The sequence below is a fragment of the Euprymna scolopes genome, chromosome 35, assembly GCF_053919585.1.
Source record: "Euprymna scolopes isolate OS-2025 chromosome 35, ASM5391958v1, whole genome shotgun sequence".
Classification (NCBI taxonomy): domain Eukaryota; kingdom Metazoa; phylum Mollusca; class Cephalopoda; order Sepiida; family Sepiolidae; genus Euprymna; species Euprymna scolopes.
This window is the reverse complement of record NC_136516.1, coordinates 25,446,637-25,467,450: the sequence shown is the minus strand read 5'-3', so window position 1 is coordinate 25,467,450 and position 20,814 is coordinate 25,446,637. Positions and strand designations below refer to the sequence as shown.

The 20,814-nt window shown below is 38.2% G+C and overlaps 1 pseudogene; it reads right to left on the bottom strand.

Annotated features, from left to right (window-relative positions):
• Positions 1-360: 360 nt before the first annotated feature.
• On the bottom strand, positions 361-479 carry LOC145260155 (5S ribosomal RNA; annotated as a pseudogene).
• Positions 480-20,814: the final 20,335 nt, after the last annotated feature.

The following is a 20,814-nucleotide window of genomic DNA, read 5'->3' as shown; positions in this document are numbered from 1 at the left end:
GTATTATGCATCAAAAGAAATATGACTGACTATAAAATAGAAGATTAGTACAGTCCCTTATAAATTACAGGGAATATCGCTACGAGTATTTATATTATTTAAATCATAGATGCAGAGAGAGAGAGAGAGAGAGAGAGAGAGAGAGAGAGAGAGAGAGAGAGAGAGTGTGTGTGTGTGTGTTTGTGTGTGTGTGTGAAACGGTACTAACCCTTTTTGGGTTTAACCGGCTTCCTCCAAAGGAGGAGATTTCATGGGAGTATGAAATTCATGAGCGGTTCTCAGTCGCATGTATATCCCCGTTAGGGGAGATGACGATGTTAGGTTTTTGCAACTTTTTGCAGGGAGGTGTCGACGTCCTCCTACATACAGCGACTGGACTTCCCAAATTGGTCACCCATTTTAGTAATTACCAGTCTCAACGTTGCTTAACTTCGGTGATCTGACGGGAACCGGTGTGTCAACGTGATTACGCCGTAGAGAGAGAGAGAGAGGGAGAGAGAGAGAGAGAGAGAGGGAGAGGGAGAGAGAGAGATTAGGGAAGATAAAAAAGAACAGAAAAGCTAATTTCTGTTTTTCTATTTTCTAATTATACTGGTAGTAAATTTGAATTTTTTTTCACCTCAACACTCACCTTAAAAATGATTACTTTTATAGATTTTCGGGTATGCTGAAAACAAATATCACTTTTAAATATTGCGCAGACAAGTAGTTTACTGGATATAAAGACATTTTTCCCCAATTCATTACTTAATAAATATCAGTGGCGTTCGCCATTCTAAACATAGGGAAGAGCGGGTGTTTTTGTAACACGCACGCGCATTGGTACTTTTCAGTTGGAAAGAAAACATGGCCATCGATGGGATTACATCAGATAATAAAGATCTTCATATCTAAAAAACTTCTTGTCTGCGCAAAATTTAGATGTTATATTCGTTTTCAGCATAGCTGAAAACATTACAAGTCGTCAATTTAATGGGGAATGTTGAAGAGGAAGAAGTAAAAAAAAAAAATAATACCATACTAGCTTTGCAAACCCACATTTTTCTGATTCAAAGTCTAACGCAAGCTCAATGGAGCACCCAGCGGGTCACATTTTCCAGCACAGTTATATAAATGAGGATTTCCCAAATTTCAGGACACGATGGAGCCGCTGAACAATGTAATGTTTGTTCCACAGAGCACTAGCAAGATAATTTCTAAAATAAATATGAAAAACATTAATTTCAATTTTTAACTTGTTCATTAATTGTTTCTATTCGTGATTTTACTACGTTTTCGTGTTTTTAAAAGCATTTTTTGTTTCTGATTTATCAAATATTATTGCATTTTTTGTTAATTTATTATTATTATTATTATTATTATTATTATTATTATTATTTTATTTTTTTTTTGTTATTTTCATTTTTTCATGAACCAACCTAAAATTCTTTACATTATTGTAGTTGTGTATCATATCTCTTTTCAGTAAAAAGAATCAATAATTAAATGCGATTTATTTTCATAGTTATATAAAGCATTTAGTCCTAAGAAAGGGTTTGCGGAGCCCCTCAGCCTCATTCAGGGAGCAAAACCCTGATCTAAATCATCTAAATTTTCGAAATTATATGCGGGGAGAGAGAGAGAGAGAGAGAGAGAGAGAGAGAGAGAGAGAGAGAGAGAGAGAGAGAGAGAGAGAGAGAGGGGAGAGAGAAGGCGAGAGCGAATGAGACAGAGAGAGAGAGAGAGAGAGTGAGAGAGAGAGAGAGAAAGCGAGCGAACGAGAGAGAGAGCGGAAACGAGAGAAAAAGAGAGCGAGCGATAGAGAACGAGAGAGAGAGAGAGAGAGAGAGAGAGAGAGAGAGAGAGAGAGAGAGAGAGAGAGAGAGAGAGAGAGGTTTCGACGCCCGGCGAAAATGTAGGCGTTTTAATCATAGCGGTCTGAAAAAAAAAAAAAATCTATGAAGCAAAAAAAAAAAAAAAAAAAAAATGCAACAACAAAAAAAAAAAAAAAATCAAAACAACAACAACAAAAAAAAAAACCGAAAGAATGTCGCGGACTCGAAACAAAAGTGGCGATTATATAGATTTGAATTTGGCGCCCAACAATTATGTCGACTTTCTCTCTCTCGTCGGTCACGTGATGTCATCTACCTGAGCTAACGAACGGGGGTGGGGCACAGTTTGCAAGGCCACCAGAGGAAATTTAAAATAGAAAATAAAACAAAATAAGCTTCTCCGTTGTACTCTGGCACCAAGAAAGAACAAGTCCGAAGGTTTGACGAGAAAGAGAGAGAGAGAGAGAGAGAGAGAGAGAGAGAGAGAGAGAGAGAGAGGGGGGTTACTACTACTACTACTACTACTACTACTACTACTAATGTCCTTATTTCTATTGTTCCGTTAGCGTTGGCGGTCTTGTGTTTGGAGGAGGCGGAGACGATTTGATTAAAGGCGGTGGTGGTAATGGCCGGTGGAGGTGTCAAAGTACTTTTCTTGAGGCAGGTATAGGTGGAGGGCGTATTTCGTGATGATGACTAATTTAGCTGTGACCCGTAATGTCGAAATCGGGGGAGGGGGAGAAGGAGGTTGGTGAGGTATTTCGAAGCATTGTTCTTTTTCTATTATTATTGTCTTTGCTTTTTTTTTTCCAATCGCTTCGTCCTTCTTTTGTTCAGATCAAATCTTTCTTGATAACTCTGAGAATGCTATTTTATTATATTGTTATCTTGCTTGTGACCGTGCACACACAAGGAAAACTCCCGCCAAATCGTAGAATTCGTCGAATGAAGACATTAATTGAAAGTAGCATTTAATGCTACTAAGACGAAACTCCTTTCCTTTACAAATTATAAGAAAATTTTGCAACTACTAATTGCCATAGCTGATGACATCCTACTCGAGAATCCAACCTTCTAAGTTAATCAGCCCAACATTCACAGGTAACATAAATTCGAACAAAAATATAGAAAATACTGTCAAGGCTGCTGCAAAAAAAAAAAAAAAAAAAAAAATTCACACCTGCCAGTGGCATATATCTTACAAAGACATCATCCGCCCAGGCATGGAGTATTGTTGTCACATCTGGATTGTTACGCTAGCCACTAGTCTCTCTTTGTAGAAAGAATCTCGGGCCAAAGTTGATTTTTTGAGGGGTATTCGGGTCTGTTTTGAACGACCATCACGTTTAAAATTGTCGACAAGTAGTTTTTACGATATTAAGACCTTTATTATCCAATGTTTTCCCTAAGTGTTTTCAGCGAGTAACAGAGCGCGGACGCACGTATGGCGACTGTATGCAAACGTCGAACCGTGTGCGAAGTGACGTCACGGTAAGGAAAAAGAAAAAGGCTATAAAAATAAGGTGTATACAGGACAGAAGTCAGAGAGAAGGTGCACGATTACGTTTTATTCGGAAAAGTGCACGGAAATAAATGTCGCTGTTACAACGGAAATAAATGTCGCTGTTACAACGGAAATAAATGTCGCTGTTACAACGGAAATAAATGTCGCTGTTACAACGGAAATAAATGTCGCTGTTACAACGGAAATAAATGTCGTTGTTACAACGGAAATAAATGTCGCTGTTACAACGGAAATAAATGTCGTTGTTACAACGGAAATAAATGTCGTTGTTACAACGGAAATAAATGTCGCTGTTACAACGGAAATAAATGTCGCTGTTACAACGGAAATAAATGTCGCTGTTACAACGGAAATAAATGTCGCTGTTACAACGGAAATAAATGTCGCTGTTACAACGGAAATAAATGTCGCTGTTACAACGGAAATAAATGTCGTTGTTACAACGGAAATAAATGTCGTTGTTACAACGGAAATAAATGTCGCTGTTACAACGGAAATAAATGTCGTTGTTACAACGGAAATAAATGTCGCTGTTACAACGGAAATAAATGTCGCTGTTACAACGGAAATAAATGTCGCTGTTACAACGGAAAACAAGTAAGTCGAGTTATTACTTGTATTGCTCTCCTTTGCGATGGAGTTTACAACGTGTTGGGTTCCAAGTGTTTACATGTTAACGCGTATGTAAACGTGTACTACGTTATAAGTGGTCGCCATTTTTTTTTTCATTGCTGACGATACAAACCAAAGCAGAGATGCGCATTTAAGTGAAAAAATGGCGACTGCGTAAAAGCATTATGAAATACATTGGATATTAATGGTCTTGATATCATAAGAACTACTTCTCGCCGACAATTTTAAACGTGATATTTGTTCAAAACAAACTAAAAAAATCAAGTTTGAAAGGTCAGTGTTTAGTTGGTACACAGCGCTATTTTGACTGAATCTCTGATCATATATGTCACACACTGTCTAGCAAGCTCCAGCTCCTGTCACATGGCCGCAATGTTGCATCCAGATGTTTATTTTACAGTAATTATCCTGTACCTCTATAAGGCCACCATTCGCCCATGTATGGAGTATTGCTGTCATATTTGGGCTGGTGCATCTGCTGCTAGTCTCTCGCTCCTTGACAGGGTTCAAAAGAGAGTCGCAAATCTGATAGGCCCTAAACTGGCATCTAAGCTTCAGCCTCTGTCCCATCGACGAAACGTTGCATCCCTCTACCTGTTCTACAAGTATTTTAATGGTGAATGCTCTGATGAACTTCAAGCACTTGTGCCCCCACGACGTGAACACCCTCGACAGACCCGACAAGCTGCAAAATCCCACCCCTACACTGTAGAGATCCCTAGATGTAAAAGATCTTTCTACTCCGGTAGTTTCTTCCCCAGAACCGCTAGACTTTGGAATTCCATTTCAGGTCACTGCTTCCCCAACTGTACTGACATGCAGAAGTTCAAGTGCAACGTGAACCAACATCTTGCTGCCCAAATCCCTACATAGTACCCCAGTAGTTGTTTCCCCTGATAGTAGCCCCCTACACCAAAGTGGCAATGTGCCTTGTTTGGAGTGAAAATGTAAAAAAAAAAAAAAAAAAAAAAAAAATTTAATAGAATGTGCTCTTCTAGTGAATTTACTCACCTGGTGGCCCAGATAGAACCGGGAAGAAAAAGAAGAAAGAAAAGACAAAGAATTCACAGAATATGTAATAAGGATGCTTATTTTGAACGACATAGCACATACGAGGTACATTCAATAAGTTTCCAGACTTTTATTCTTGTACAGGCATTCAAAATTGTTGTAGACTCTTGAAAATCAACTATGTTATTGCTATACATCTTATAGGTTCAGAAGAGTAGTAGTTGGGTTAGGGTTAGGGTTAGGGTAGGTTCATGACAATAGTGGTTGATGGGCAGACATCAGAAGCTCTCAGTATTAATGTTGAAGTCCCTCAGGAGTCCATCCTGGGCCCAACTCTCTTCCTGATCTACATTAATGATTTTCCAAATCACATCCTTACATTATTCGTAGACATTTATGCTGACGACACTACAATCTATGGTAGCACATCAAAAACCGTAAATGACCAAGTTCTCTCTGGTTCTCTCTCCTCTGATCTTGAGCATGTGGTACAATGGGAAAAGAGGTGGCTCGTTACTTTTAATGCATCTAAAACCAAGCTTCTATCTTTACATCATCAACGCTCTGATACCAATCTGGCATCAATTTGAATGAATGGCTCTCGTCTTAGGGAGGCTTCATGTTTTGACAAGCTTCTGGGCTTGATCTTTACTCCTGATCTGAAATGGAACACGTATATCACATCCATTGCCAAGGTCACTGGAAAAATGGTGGGATCCTTCTACCGCTCCAGTAGATATATCACTCCTGATGCAATTATCTACCTATATAAAAGTTAAGTACAGCCAACGATGGAGTACTGTTGCCATATCTGGGCAGGAGCTGCTAAGCAGCTTATCCTGCCTGGACAGAGTTCAAAATAGACTTCGTATCTTCATAGCTTTTTCTATTCCTTGCAACCTCTTTCCCACAGAAGAGACGTCGCGAGCCTGTCTCTGCTTTATCGTTATTTTCATGGCAAGTGCTCATCTGAGCCAAACCAATATCAATAATTTCCCACACTCCTTGTATGTGCCTAGGCCTACATGTAGATTCCACGAACAAAGGTTCTTTCTTAGAACTGCATGCCTGTGAAACTCTCTTCCGATTGCCTGCTTTCCAGCTAACTACAATCTGATTTTATTCAAGTTCAATGTAAACAAGTTCTTGATAAACAGTCTCCCTAAGTAATTCAATTTACAAAATTCACACTACTTATATTTACTACGCTATAATCACATTGACTAATGTATACTCATTAACCCTTATCCTTGAGTCGCCTCCGGGCCTTGATAAGTGGTGATCCCTGTATAAAAAAAAAAGATGACAGACCAATTTTTATTATTTCAGGTTCAAATGAACAGCTACAGCAGGAATTACTACTAAAAATAGATTGTCACAGCTGGGAATTTAAAAAATGCCATCTGGACGTGAGGACACTTTAGAAGAACGATATGCAATAAAATTCTGTTCTAAATTTAGGAAAAATGCCACAGAAACGTATGGAATGCTTCAGACTTCTTTTGGATCATCTTTCATGAATCGAGCATCAATTTTTGAGTGGCATAAGAGATTCAAGAAAGGCAGGGAGTCTATAAGGAATAATGAGAGGTGTAGGAGGAGTAAGGAAGTCAGAACACCAGAGTTGATTGGCCAAATAAAGAATTTCATGGATAAGGATAGTCGTGTGTCTGTAGAGACAATAAGTGCACAGTTTGATGTCAGTGTTTGATTTGTACACACAATTATTCGCGTGAGACTGAAGATACAGAAGATTTGCGCTACTACAGCAGTTCACAACTACATTATTTTCACAGATGGGCATAAAGATAGTTCCACATCCTCTCTATAGTCCAGACTTTGCTCCCTGTGAGTTTTGGTTATTTTCTAAGGTCAAGGAAAATCTTAGAGGCTGCCGTTATGAGACAACTGAGGAGATGAAAGAGGCTGTGACGAAGGTCATTGACATGCTTACACAAAAAGACTTCTATAAGGTTTTCCAGAAGTTGTTGGAACGGTACAACAAGTGCATTGCAGCCGGAGGAGATTACTTTGAAGGGAACTAGAGTTTCGTGTATGTACTATCAATGAAAGGGACCATGCGAAAAAAAAACAACCTGGAAACTTATTGAAAGCCCCTCGTAGCTGAATGTAAGGTGTGGGTTAATACCTGTCCTTAAATCATTAGTGTATAAGTAAGCGTGACATATTTAAAGTCCGATTTGTTACTCGGCATAGCCGATTTCATAGTCCATAATGATATCCATTATGCCAATCATGACCCCCCCACACACGAAAAGCAAATTTAGATTACAATAATTCGTTATTCAATTTTTTTTTATTTTTCTTTATTTTTTCTGTCTTTACAGTTTCTTTGTCTTTTTTCTCACATTTTTGTTGTTGTTGTTGTTGTTGTTGTTCTTCTTCTTCTTCTTCTTCTTTTTCTTCTTCTTCTTCTTCTTCTTCTTCTTTCCTTTTATTCCTTCACATACAGGGTGGAACGATAAAATTATCGCCCTAAATAAGACAACATGATTCCATTTCTGTTTGATAAAAACGGGGTTTTTTTTTTGTTGTAGTTCGCCAGTTGTATACAAACCCCAAGAGAGATAGGAGCCTTCTATCATGTCTGAAAGTGACACAAAGTTCGAGCGAGATCGGAGATGCGTCGCTGTACAGCTCAACTCTCTACCGATTCAAGTTATGACAACGAGACCATTGCCAGCACCTTCAAAATGCATCAATTGATTGCCATAAATAACGGGGGCGTATTCAAGTTGATGAAAAAAAGTTTCTGACCACGGTTATGGTCTTTGGTGTGGTTTCAAGTGAGAGCCACATCATGTCACCTCACATCTTCGAAGTTGGCTTGAAAATCAACAAAGTGTATCAAAATCAAAAAAAGTGTATCTGGATGTGCTGAAGAGTGTGGTGATCCCTTGGTGCAATCAGATGACCCCTGGTAAACCCTGGGTGTGGCAGTAGGACTCGGCACCCACCCACAAGTACAAAGAGGCCAAGGCTTGGCTTCAGAAGGAATGCTACGACTTTGTACCCTTCTCTCACTGGTCTTCCTCCTTCCCTGACCTGAAGCCACTGAACTATTTCCTTTGGTCATTCGTCGAGAACATCACCAACATGACCTCCTACAACACCAAAGCCAGCCTGATCGCCGTCATCCGCTGAGTATTCGCCGAGCTCTCGCCAGCGCTTGTGGAGAAGACATGCTCCCAGTTCCGGACGAGGCGGTGATTGAAGCTGAAGGCGGCTGCATTGAATAGATGTCAGCTCTTCTATATAATAAAGTTACTTGAATTGATTTTTTCCAGTAAAAGTTTTAAGATAAAGGTGTATTTTTTTTTTTTGAGGGTGACAACTTTATCTACTTAATCCTCCCTCTCCTTTGTCATTTTCCCCCTCTTTCCTTTATTTCTACCTTTATTTCTTCTCTTTCTTCTTTTCCCCGAGTCTCCTTTTCTTTTTCCTTTTCGTTCGATAGCTGGACTGAAACGATGATGTGGACATATCGACATATCATTCGAAGGAGATAACAAATACTTGTACACTAGAGGGGGGGGGAGGCTTCGAACGACGAGAGGAGACAATGGTCCATTAATGGAGCGTAAGACAAATGTTCTTTGGTGAAAAAGAAGAGGAGCGCATATAATAGACTGAGTTTGTAAACATTTAAAAGTTCGATAAACATTTGACATGATATTAACAACCATATCTGTTTCTTTCTTTTGGTAACACCACACAACGCTATATTTAATATAATATTTATTCAAACACCGTCTCAACATTTCGGAGATCACAACGCGTTTGACTTCATCGTCTTCCACGATGTCTTCTCCCCGACTTCTTTGATTGACTTCTTCGATTGACATCTTTAACTGCTTTTTTGGATCGACTTTCAACTCCCGATTAACTGATACGCATCTTTGAAAGCTCTCTCCTAAGATCCACGTTATCTTAAATAATCTCTACATCAGATTACGTCAGACTACGTCACTCTAGAGGTCAAACCTACTCTAAAATCATTGTATGTGCTAGCTATGAAAACTAACATTCCCTTTTGTGAAAACATTTTCTTATATTTATCTAAGATTGCCTCATGTTATAGTTTTATAGAATCTAATCAAGTTAAATTTCTAAAACGTCATTTAATAATATTTGTCTTTAAGTTGCATTTTCCCTTTTAAAACAAATTTAATTCAATCAACACTATAATAATAATAATAATAATAATAATAATAATAATAATAATAATAATAATAATAATAATAATAATCTTCTTCTTGCTCGGGTGATTCGGCGATGTCCCGGGAGTTATAATATGCAACACTTACTTTTCTTTCCATTCGTCCTTCCTTCACCATTTTTCTAACCTCTTTCTTTGGTCCCACTCCTCCTTTCCTCCATTTATAGCCTTCTTTCCTTTTTTTTTCTCGTTTCTCCGATTTCCATAATTACCGTACACAACAGGAAATCACGTTTATTTAAATATCTATTCGAATGGATAAATTATTCGTCGTCTTTATCTCCATATCTTATTTCATCCTTCACTCCCTTAAAATATCTATCTATCTATCTATCTATCTATCTATTATATAAAATGGACTTTGTGTGTGTATGTGTGTGTGTGTGTGTGTGTAAAAGGGAGAGAGAGAGAGAGAGAGAGAGAGAGAGAGAGAGAGAGAGAGAGAGAGAGAGAAAGAGGGAGGGCCGGGCCAATTCTTTTGAAATTTTACACAAATGTACTTCATGTTCTTGGTAGTATTCTTAGATAAGTTTGTATCGGAATGTCTTCGATAAGTATCGATAATCGATAATCGAGAATCGAAATAATCCGATGAAAGAAAGAAGGCGAATTTGATTAAAGTTAACGCCTTATACAGCCTAACATTACAAGTGTATTTAAAAAGTTTTATCACCGCACAAGCAGAAAGGCCCGGCATATAAAATCAACAGCATATTCTTTGATATGACAAGAGCGTGTTCGAAATGAATTTCTGTTTAGAACACAATTCAACCATGATACTTAATTTTTTCATGTTAAACGTTAATTCAAGCCATTGTATAAAATAATTTGATAAAATCAACAGTAGATTCTCTACAGTGCAATGTAGATTACAATTTATTGCGAACTAAATCACTGCTGAAAGACATGCGCAGTTTCCTTCCGGTGCATCACGATTGGTCCCTAACTAGAACTGTTAATCAATCGATTTGATTAAAAAAAAGGACGATTTCACCAATTTCAATAAACATATGGGAGTGTGAAAAATCTGTTGATTATCATTAAATCCCGGGCAACGCCGGGGTTCCTTGCTGGTATGTAAATAAACATATAAAAATATGAGACATTTGTCTATTCTCTTTGTCTGTTTCTATATTCGCTAGCTTAGTTTATGTCATGGCATTGGAACGTGTGTTATCTTTACGATTGCCGTTTCCACTCCACTTCCGGTTGATCCTTTGTTTTTAATTTATTTCTTCTTTAGTTTTTAATAAAATTGTTAGGTGAAAGTACAGAAAATGTGAAGGAGACCTTCCTCCTCATTTCAAGAAAGGCTTTTCTAAATAATGTTATCATTTAGAAAAAAAAAAAAATCTTAACATGGACGGGGAAAACCGGAAGTAAAGTGAAAGCAGTAATCGTGAAGATCACCGGAACTTCACATGTCGAGGAGCAGTATAATTACGCAAGCATTAAAATGTGTCAAATATGTGGTCATTTGTGAGTTATGTAAATCCTTTAAAAAGTTTCTGTTATTTATTTGGTTACAAGAGGGTTCCCCCCTCCCATCACGTCAATTTAAATTTAGGTCACATCTCAGCATAAAGAATTTTATCGCTTTTTTTTACAAGAGAGTCACCACCTATCAAAGCCTGAAGGCCACTCGAAAATAAGGGCCAATGAGTGCAAGTTGTCACCGAGACAACAGCTTAATGATCGTTGGTGGTTGAAACTGGGTAGAATTTGATTACTTAAAAGGGCTGCTCAGCAAGAACTTTTCTTTTTGATTTTAAGATGACCATGTTGTAGTTAGCTGGAAAGCAGTCCAGCAGAACAAAGTTCCACGGGGGTGGGGCGAATCCAGAACCACACCCCAATCAGACGGATGTACGAGCATTCCCTACTCAAAAATGACCAAGTGACTCTAATCACATTTTGATATTTCCCTTGATTGACACTGTCAATTTTCACAAATCGCACTTTCGTCTTGGTCGCATCAACTTTATATTTCATGCCGAAATAGCTTGTAAAATTGTCTATAGTTTTTTCTCCAAGAATTAATTCCCATTTTAGTCACATAAATTTGTTCAACGTATATCTTTTTTATTTACAAGAGAGTTACAACTTATCAAAGCCTTAAAGCCACTCGAGAATAAGGATTAATGAGTGTAAGGTGGCCACTGAGACAACAGCTTAGTAATCGTTGGGGTTTAAAATTAGGTAGAATTTGATTATTTAAAAGGGTGGCTCAACAAGAACTTTTTAAAATTGGATTTGAAGACGACTGTGTTGTAGTTAGCTGGGAAGCAGACAAGCGGAACAGATTTCACGGGGTTTGATTCTAGGAAATAAATTTTGTTCATGGAATTTGCGTTTAGATTCAGACACGGTCGGGGAAATTGTTCTTCGATTACAGAGGAGAGAGGTCAAAGGCATAAAATCTTTTAAGCGAGCCGGCCGACCTGTTTTTTCTTAGAGAAGAATTACGGCAACGCAAAAGCAGATTGTAGTTAAAAGACTTGAAGGTGTAAAATCTGCAAAAAAGCTAAAGAATGGCGAATTTCTGTTGTAATGAACTTTTTTCACCTAAAAATGTTTGTGTCAAAGTTTTTTTCTTCTTTCTTTCGCAAGTCTCTACATACAATTCCGCGCAATCACGTTGATACACTGGTTCTCGCCATATCACCTAGTCGTAGAAATTTCCAGGTTGGTAGATAGGGGTGCGTTTACCTCAAGGGATAGGGGGAAGAGATACACCCTCGAATCAAGACGAAAAGCAAGGGGAAACTACCGTCTTTACTTGTCTTCCCGAGATTACCACGGCTCTACAATTTGGAATGCTCTTTAAAAAGCAGGAGATATGGCATAATCACATTGACACACGGGTTCCGGCTGGATCACCGAAGTTAAGCAACGTTGAGCCTGGTCAGTAGTAAATGGGTGACTATTTGGGACTTCCAGGTGCTGTATGTGCTCTCCGCTTATCTCAGCATTGTTTCTAGATACGACATAATCACGTTGACACACCGGTTCCCGCTGGATCACCGAAGTTAAGCAACGTTGAGCCTGGTCAGTACTAATTGTCACTGTAACGAACGCTTTCGATTCGTCCACGAATCGTCTTCAGATGTTGAGGAAGTAAAAGTGCGAAGGAGCCCAAATGGAAATGAAAAAGTGAAAAGTAAAATATACATTAAACCGCGTTAGAATATGGTAAGTTAAAATATATAAAGTCGATGAGAAGTCGATCAAAATATAGATCGATTAAAAATTAATTGAATAATAATTGAAATGAATAAAATTGAATATATATATATATGTATATATAAATATATATATATATATATGTATAAGATATAGATAGATAGATGAGTTTATTTTAATGTACTAGTAAATTTGTTATTAAAGGACGAAGCCTTTGTCAACTAATTGTCAATATTCATTGTCAATAAAAAAAATGAACATCGTTTTTGAAACGATCGTACAATCTATTGGATTTTGTTATATATATATATATATATATATATATATATATATATATATATATATATATATATATATATATTGCGAATTGCTTAGGACATCTATCCAGTTATGGCTGACGGAACGAGAGCATGCTACCCCCGTGAAGTATATAAAGAGTTCCGCTTGAAATTCTGTCCAAATTTCCGAGTTCGACAGAAACAGTCGGATTTTTACAAGGTACACATACGAGCATTACAATAACTGTTTATGAACTGAACAATGGTGTAGATGCTTGTCCAGCAAGTACTGACCACATAAAGTGTGTGTTCCATGCAATGGATATTATGAATGACAAAATTGTGAATCCGACTTATTCGAGTAAACTTTAAAGTAAGAAATCCCCAAGTAGTAACCTTGTTATCGATAAACTAAATCTATTTTTTTTTCATCAAAGGCGATACATATGAAAGAGCCAAGATTTTTAACATATAAAAAAAATCTGATTATAAAAAATCGTGACAATGCGTGATTCATTTACATCATAATTTCCGCTTGTTATACGGAGATAATTATACTAGTTATTCTACTGCCTGTTCTTCACAAAAAATAATAAATTGGATTCACAATTTTGGACGTAGTGTAACGTTGCTCAACATATTGTAACCTCAGTCACAAAAAAAAAAAAAACAAAAACAAAGAATACGAAATATTTCAACTCTCTTTTTCCCTTTGAACAAACAACGCCATTTACTTCCTCATTCTCCCGCCATTCATGACTTCTCGTTACGGCTGTTACGTCACTCACGTCTCTAACATGCTCTTGAACGTCATCCACGTCTCTAACGTGATCATTCTGTCTAACGTGCTTTATCTCTCTCCTTTTTATAGTCTTCTTTTTTTCTTACAGGGCTCGGTATTTGCATACGCGCGACCGCACTCTATTACAACAAAAAGAACCAATACAGATAGTACATTAAAGATTTGTTGGTATAATTTCACGTGTTACAATTACCTTATGTGGTAGGGCAATTGTAACACTTGACCTCTTGTTTTGAAATTGCAGTAGTAATGTCACAAATAACCTTACCGCAAAAAGACAAAGGGTGTGTTCTTTCTGTCACTCACACATAGAAAAAGGAGAAAAAAGGAAAACGCAAGAAGTCGTGAAGAGCGTGATAAGTAGGGCTAGGACAACAGCATATTCTTTTCATTGTTTTGACTCTCGAGTTTATATCCGACACAGACACAATTAATCACCCAAGAACCACATCACTCTACATATAAACATATAAGATATCAATGGATATATATCTGAGAATCAAAACAATGAAAAGAATATGCTGTTGTCATAGCCCTATTGATAAGCACACGTAACCGTGTGAGATTTGAAGTGGATAAAAGAATCCGGCTCGGAAGGAAAGGAGGCAATTATTTGGTACGTCTTGCATGGATGGAAATCAGTCATGACTTGCAGAACAGAAATGATAACGCTTTCAAAATAAATCAGTTCACTTCACCCAAACCAAGCCAAGATTTTAGAGGACGGTGTCGCCTGTTATTTTGGTTAGCGACCCCATCATCTATTTGTTAAGTTATTTGTCGCATGACCCCCTGTGCCAAGTAATGAAGACAGGACAGGACGGTATACAATAAAGACCAAATAAATTTATTTGCAGCAGATACAAAATAAATGATAGTAACGGTTCAGCGAGAAATTCTAAGTAACATTACTTGCGTTTATAGTCTTTGATGAGAGGTCGACGACGAGGTCGAGGGCAGACTGGCGTTCGACAGACCAGAGAAAGTTTATCGTCACATCTACACTCTTTGATGTCCAGCGAAGAAAGAGAATGAAAAATACAAACCGAAAGTGAAAGTGGTTGTATCGCCCCCCCCGTTGCCAAGAACAATATTGCTAGAGTTAAGAGGCGATAATCGTGTATGCCTTAAGATCACCCGTTTGTGTTTGTGTGTCCGCACAAGAGATAGATTCCCATAAGATATGCAGCTTGCCTTTCATACAGTTTTAATCCAAAATTTACCCATAATAAAGTGGATATGTCAATATCATTTGTATTGATCGGACTATTGTTCTCATCTTCAGTTTTATTTGTGCAACTTTTCGGTCGGATTGTCCTTCGACCGTCCTCAGGCATGTTGGTTTTTGTTTGGAAACCACACAAACATGAATTTTTCCCCGGTCTCCCCTACTTGTAAGCATTTTGGTGCGCAAGATTACTGGTAGGTTTGAAAAAAGATAACCAGGTTGTGTGAATGGATAAAAAAATGACTTGTTACGTTTGTGACATTATCGTTTTCGGGGGGGGGGGAGTTACGTGGATTATAACTGTATGAACCGAAAGCTGCATATCTTATGGGAATCGCGTTATCCACACAACGGACACACAAACACAAACGGATGATCTTAATGCAAATACGATTATCGCCTCTTTAACTCTGGCAATATCATTCTTTGCCAGAAGGGGGCAATACAGCCACCTTCACTTCCGGTTTGCATTTTTCATTCTATATCTTCACGATATCAAACGATAGGCACATGGAAACATCAATGGGTCGAGATGGCGTCGACTATAATGACTTGCATGGGCCTCTTCTTGAGTCTTTAGAAAACAATTTATAACACGATTGGTCAGCTTCATTCCTATGCTAGGAATGAAATCCTGGTAAACAGCCACAATCTGTAACATAGACGTCAACCTGTGAAGGGTTAACTTGGCTAAGAAACGTCCTGGGAACGGCAACCAAATTGTAACTTGAGTGAGCGATCGATATAACTATGTGTTACTTGGAAGTATTTTTTTAAAGAAATGAATGCATACCTGGATTTGGGCGTTGCTTCCCCCGCCCGAGGGCGGGGGGTTCTTGATCAAGTTTAAGCTTCACGGGTTGATGTATAGTGTGATATTGTTGCTGTTTACCATCCAAAACCAAACTTCTGTCTTTTCACTACCAACGCTCAGATGCCTGCTTTGTCTCAGTTGTAATGAATAGCTCTCGCCTCAACGTCAATAAAATTCTGGGGCGCACCTTTGCCTCTGACCTTAAATAGAAGACCTACCTAAGATCCGTTGCCAAAATCACAGGATTTTTCTACTGTTATACAAAGTATCTGACTTCCCAAGTTATCCTCTACGTGTACAAGAGTCAAACATGGCCTAAGATGGAATATTTTTAGCATATCTGGGGTGGAGCCCCCAAAAGCATATTTTCGACTTTGACAGGATACAGAACTGTCTTCGAAATCTAGTGAGCGATGATCTTTTCGCTTCCCTACTTCCCCCTTTTCTCACAGAACAGACTTTGCAAGTCTACATCTGCTCTATCGATACTTTATGGTAGGCATTCGACTGAGCTCCACTCTATAACCCCTCCTCATAAAACCTTCACAAAAATACTCGGCTAACTGAAACAACCGCCAAACAATTATCTTCATTCTCTATTTGTGCTAAAACTAAGCTAAAATTCCATGAACAGAGTTTATATCCTAGATCTGTTCGTCTGTGGAATGCAAATACCATTTTTCTGCTTCCCGACTGGTTATAACATGGTCGTCTTCAAGTCTAATGTGAATAAATTCTTATTGGGTCGTCATTTAGATAATCTAGCCTTGCCGAACTTCCACTGTGCCTTTTTATTTTTACATAGGTTTTACCACTTTTTTCTTTTACATAGGTTTCACCACTTTTTTTTTTTTTACATAGGTTTCACCACTTTTTTTTTTTTTATACATAGGTTTCACCAGTGGGGCCACTCGAAGACAAAGGTAATCAATGGGATAATATCGTAGTAGTCGTTATTAATGGAATTTTCGTAGATTCGATTACTTAAATGAACGGTTCATCAATAATTTGTTTATGTTGGACTTGAAGATAACCAAGTTGTAGTCAGCTGGGAAACAGGCAAACAGGACAGAGTTCCACAGGCGCCCAGTTCTAAGAAAGAAGCTTTGTTCACGGAATCTACGTTTTTATTTAGGCACAGTTAAAGAGTAGGGAACGTTATTGACAGTGGTTTCAGCTAGACGAGTGTTTTTCGAGAAAAATTGGCGAGGATGGGGGGGGACTAGAGATTGGAGCTCAGATCTCATTATCTACACTCAACCCTTATCCGTTGAGTGGCCGCTGGGCCTTGATAGGTGGTAACCTTACAAGTAAAAAACAAAATGCCGTGTAAAACAATTGGGACGGATGTGGAGAAAATATATTTGGATGGCGAAGCTATTGAGGTTGTTCAGAAGTTCTGTTACCATGGTGATATCACTGAGGCGCAGGGTGGAACTATCGCTAGTGTGATTGAAGGAGGCAGGAGTGGATGAATTTCGTACAGGGAACTTTTGCTATTGCAAGCGGTAGAGCGTTACTGGTGGACATGAGTATGTAATGTGATGCTGTATGGAAGTGAAACCTGGCTAGTGAAGGTTGAAGACAGTAGTTGCATTAAGAGAAATGATACGATGGATGTGTAATATTAATCTTAAAAACAAACTTAGATCTGATGACCTCAGAGGAAGATTACCATTGTAGCATAGAATGGAGCAAACGGTGGTGTTATAACAAGAGTGAGGAATGGATGGATTATATTCTGGAAATTTGTGTTATTACTAACCAGCAGAGAGTTACCATTGTCGACTAAGACAAGAGTCTATCAGGCACGTATGTGCAATGTGATGATGCATGAAAGCGAAACTTGATCAAGGAGGGTTGAGGATATTGGTTGCATGAGGAGAAATAATATGATAATGATACGATATATAATGTGATATAAGTCTTAAAGATAGACTTAGATCTGATGACCTCAGAGGCATATTAAATCTTGATAGTATCACGTTGACAAGAAAGTTCCTGCGATTGTTAACTTTGAAATTCAGATGAGATTATCTCGGTTCAAACAATATTCATCAGAATCAATACACTTTTGCTAACGCAAAGCAAGAGTATTTAGGTCGCTGAAGACGTTTTTCATATCGCTTAGAGTTTTGAAGGATTTCTCACGCAGAAAGTTGTCGAGATGCTTGAAAAAGTGGTAGTCGATAGGTGAGAGGTCTGAAGAGTATGGCTGATGAGGCAGAGTTTTGTAGCCCAATTCGTTCAACTTCTGCAGGGTCGATTTAGCAACGTGCGGTCGGACGTTGTCATGGAGGAGTATTAAGCCTTCTCTGTTGACTAATGGTGGGTGTTGTTGTCGAAGTTCCTGATGCGTTTCATCCATTTATTGACAGTATTTCTTCACCTTAATGGTTTCGCCTGTATTCAAAACCTGTAATGGATGAGATCGGTCACAGCCCACTAAACAGTCAACATGACCTTCTTTTGGCGCAACTCTGGCTTCGGAAAGTGTCGTGGAGTTTCGTCGGCGCCTAACCAATAAGCTGAGCGTTGCCGTTTGTCGTAAAGAACATACTTTTCATCGTAAATCACAACCCAGTCACAAAACAGCTCGTTCTTGTTGCGTAAAAGATGGGGAAGTGACATTTCATAACGGCGTTCTTTTGGTTGTCATTTAATTCGTGAGACATTCATTTATCAAGTTATTTTCTTTGCAATCTCTCCCAAAAGGTTTGAAATCGTCGTATACGTTACATCTAATTCAGAAGCAAGTTTTCAAACAGTTGTGCGTTGATTGGGTTCGACTAAGGCTCTTAATTGGTCGTTGTCAACATCCGATGGCCGATCGCTACGATCATCATCTTCAAGACTCATCGCCGCCACAAAATTTCTTAAACCACCATTGTGCTGTGCATTCAGTAGTGGTTCCTAGGCCAAACGCTTTCTTGATATCGCGAGCTGTTTCGGCAGTTTTTTGGCCTAGCTTGAATTGAAATGAGAAAATGGTGCGAATTTTCTTTTTTTCAATCTTGTATTTAACGTTCTGAAAAGAAGACATAATTGTTTTAAAACGATTGAAATTTAAACGATTGAATAGAGTGAAAAACGTTCTTTAAAATTATATATAAAGTAAAGGTATTATAACGAAAACTTATTTGAGAATACATTTGAACTCCGAATTGCATGATCGTTTTCACAACCTACTATAGTGAGGCATAATCACGTTGACAAACCGGAAGTTAAGCAACGTTGAACCTGCTCAGTACTAAATGGGTGACCATTTGGGACTTTCAGGTGCTGTATGTGCTCTCTGCTTATCTCGGCATTGTTTCCAGTCATCCTGGTCTTCTCTTTGCCACTGGACCCAAACAGTGTCGATCCAGGAGAGGTTTGGTTAGAGATTGCGCGACCCTTGCACATGCAACTGCCCCTGCAGGGTGTCCTTTGTCTTTCGAGACTGAACGGAGGTATAGATCGATTATAGTGAGGTGTGTACAGAAATGTATGCTTTGTTGGCATGGTTACAATAGAAAAAATGGACGAGAAAGTTTATATTAGTAGATTTTTTTTACATGGTAGCCACCACTTATCAAGGCCCGGAAGCCAGATAAGGGTTATTGCGTGTACAGTAATCAATCGGATAATATCGTAGTAATCGTTAGTAATGGAGATTGGATAAAGTGTCTTACTTAAGGGAGCGATTTATCAGGAATTTGTTTATGTTGGACTTGAAGGCATCCAAGTTGTAGTCAGGTGAGAAGCATGCAAACGGAAGAGAGTTCCACAGTCGTGCACTTCTAAGAAATAATCTTTGTTCATGGAATCTACGTTTTGATTTAAGCACAGATAAAGAATGGGGGAAATTATTGACAGTGATTTCAGCTAGATGGGTGTTTTTCGTGAAAGGTTGGCGAGGGGGGGAACAGAGATTAAAGCTCAGACGAGCACTTGCCATGGAAATAACGATATAGAACATTTTTAGTCGAAGAGTTGATTGCTAGGGAAACGGGAAGGGGAGCACGCGAGGAATTTATCCGGATAGATTTAAGAGCAAAGGGACACTTATTATAAAGGCCGGAAGAATATATCTCTCAGCGTTAGATTTTTTCCTCAATTTTTGTTGTATAATCCTCATTCCTGACCCCGATTAGGTGAAAGATCTGCTGTTTTGTCAGAGATGTAGGCCCACTTTCGAGGAGTTTGAATAAAGTTTTAAAGTTGGAGGAGTTTGAATAAAGTTTTAAAGTTGGAGGAATTTGAATAAAGTTTTAAAGTTGGAGGAGTTTGAATAAAGTTTTTTTCGACTGGCAAAACTGCCACATTCCCCAGTTATACTAAGAAACAATTATTTCATTGTAAATATATCATTCGTTATCGCACATAATTTTTTTTCTCACAACTCTCCCTCCCCACATCATGTATATATTATCATTTCAGGTCTTAAGTAGGTCATTCCTGTATAGTGGTGAAAGATACTAGTTATATTAAACGTCAGATAGGACAACATTTATCCCCCATTTTTTGGGCCTTGTGTCACTGTTAGTTTTTTTTATATTTACTACATTGTGTTAAATACAGAGTGTCCCAAAGAAATCTGAAATTTAAATTCAACTGAAAGTACCTCTCTACGATAAATATCGACTTCTTGATGGTGTAACGACTCATGATGACTTCAATAGGGTTAATCTAGATGTTCTAAAATCTTTTTTCGCTAGTTTGATGCTTCTATTGTTCTATCTTATATTTGATCAATTCAGCTTCTTTTGGGACAGCCTATATTTCTCGCTAATAAATATTTAGCACGTGGCAGTCGGACTGACGTATACCCATACTCATTATTTGTTATAATTACTTTTCTGTTCTATATATTTGTTTTCATTAAATACGAGTTGTGCCTTTCTTCCAAACCCTTACGGAATCACAAAACTACATACAATTTGTATATTTTTAGTCATTACACAGTTTTCAAGTGATTAGTATAAAAGGTTAGATACTTAATGATGTTTCTGAATTTTTGAGATGAGGATTGGTTATTCGTATTATTTGGAATCATCGGACTATTATTCTCATCTTGAGTGCACTTTTCACAACGTTTCGTTCGATGTAATCTCGGACCTACTTCATCCTGCCTTGATAGAGTTCAAAATAAACTTTGTAGCCTATTGGGGGTGCCCTTTCCTCTTCTCTGCAACCTCCTTCCCACAGAAGAGATGTTATGAGTCTGTCTCTGCTTTATCGTTGTTTTCATGGTAAGTGATCGTCTGAGCTCCAATCTATGGCCCTCCCTTTGCCTTTCACGAA